Here is a 2,064-nt window from a genome sequence, read left to right as displayed (position 1 = left end):
TCTCCTATTTCACCCTCTTGGACATTTAAGGTTTCTCTGTTCTCCTTGGGCTTTGGTTATTTGAAGGGAATCTCTGCTCTGTACATTAATGATCAGATGAGGATATTTTATCCATATTTTTACTCTAAGATTTATTTTCTGGAGATTATCTGTTACTCTTATTTGGGCAAAATTCTTAAAATTACCTTAGCTCTGGCTTATACATGTAAACTCCATTCTACAATTTACAGTTTATGCTCTTGAAATCCTATTGGAATGGGTCTTTCTTGAAACTCCTAATACAGAAATGAAAACAGACTACTGAATTATTCTTACAAATTACTGATGGTCATTTCCCCTTTTCACTGACTCCTTCTATTCCTTTTTTTGTCCCCTTTTTTGCTTCCAGCCTCTACTGTCAGCCTTAATGGCCTTCCTGAGGAAGAGCTAGGATTTGCCTTATTAAACTGTAGTCAGGCTTTAAACCCAGCTCATAACTCGTCTTTTCTGGTCCTTACCTGACGCTTTCAGCTGGGTTCCCTTGGCCCATGCTTAGTATCACCCCTACCCTCTGACTTATCATTCACCTTGATTTTTCTGGTTTGAGTTTCTGCACTGAAGAGTAACTGTTTCCCAGACTGATCCCTCAAAACTTTTCTACACTTTTTAGGCTTTCCATACCCAGCTCTGGTCTTCTAGGTTCCAGTGTATGACCTTGAATGGCCCTAGCAATGCCCTAACAAGACCTTCTCTGGCCCACCCCAAGGCATGCATCCTTCTGTTCTCTGAAAAAAGAGACTGGCTGCATGGAAGCCCCAGGAATGTCATGCTTAAGCCTAGAAATGTCCCCTCCCATCAGCCATTCCCCTATTATTCCCCATTCTTTTTTTTTCCAAGTTTTTATTTTAGTACAGTTGACACACAATGTTACATTAGCTTCAGGTGTACCACATAGTAATTCAACATCTCTATACTTCTATGTTATGCTATGCTCACCACACGTGTAGCTACCATTTGTCACTAATCAATGTTATTATAATACCATTGACTGTATTCCCTACATTGCGCTTTTTATTCTTGTGATATACTCATTCCATAAATAGAAGCCTATATCTCCCACAAAAATATGGAACACTTCATGAATTTGTGTGTCATCCTTGCACAGGGGCCATGCTAATCTTCTCTACATTGTTTTGATTTTAGTATCTGTGCTAATAAAGAGAACACAAATACTCCCCATTCTTAGAGAATGAACACCTTTCCTACACCTCTATATCATATTTGATATGATATCATATATGTCCTTATCATATTTGCCAGTTTTGTTAGCATCTCACATGTTAAATGTTTAATAAACACATATCAAATGTATGACTGAGTGAGTGAATGAATGAATGATTTGGGGTAAGTGTCAATCCATGTTGCCTCCATATAAATGTGCTTGGGGGTACCAAGATAAAAATGGCATAATCTTTTCGCTGAAGGAAACTCCTGGTAGTTGTAGAAATAGAAAATATATGAGCCCCAATATCCCAGACCTCATGTACATGTAGCCACAATATAAGATCATAATTCTTTTTCATATGCTGATTATGATGGTACAAGAAAACTTTTGTGTGCTCATTCTCTCATCCTCTTCCTCCCTTTCCTCCTCCTCCCCTTCCTCCACATGCAGCTGCCCTCTGCTACCCTCCTTCACTCTTCTCTGCTATAAGAATAGGGAACACTATTCAGGGACCAGAAAACTGTTCTCTGCATTACTTTTCTGACAGATGAGCACAGCACTTCTCTAATTTTCTATGTCTCTGAGACCAAATTGTAACCATTAATAACATTTTACTGAATAGTCAGATAATGGAAGGGCAATAAACAACACATAGAATAACTACAATGCGAGCACAGAGCTATCCTAGAATCCTTTCTAGGCTGTTTTGCTGTCTTTCTAGTATGTTTCTGTAAGACTTAACCCCATTCGATGGGCTCTAAGATTTTCTTTGGCCAAGAATCTAGGTCATATTAAATTCAGATCTAAGGCTTATTTACCTACATCTTCACTTCTTTACCCAAGACTAACTTTTTACAAAA

General features: G+C 38.3%; 1 non-coding gene across 1 annotated transcript; it reads right to left on the bottom strand.

Moving 5' to 3' along the window:
* Window positions 1-1,099: 1,099 nt before the first annotated feature.
* Window positions 1,100-1,206, bottom strand: LOC112918186 (U6 spliceosomal RNA). Its single transcript, XR_003234618.2, has one exon. It is a non-coding gene; the product is annotated as a U6 spliceosomal RNA (small nuclear RNA).
* Between the last annotated feature and the right edge of the window lie 858 nt (window positions 1,207-2,064).

This window comes from Vulpes vulpes, chromosome 2, assembly GCF_048418805.1.
Source record: "Vulpes vulpes isolate BD-2025 chromosome 2, VulVul3, whole genome shotgun sequence".
Taxonomy (NCBI): Eukaryota; Metazoa; Chordata; class Mammalia; order Carnivora; family Canidae; genus Vulpes; species Vulpes vulpes.
Note: the sequence above shows the minus strand (reverse complement) of the source record. Positions and strands in the feature narration are given on the sequence as shown.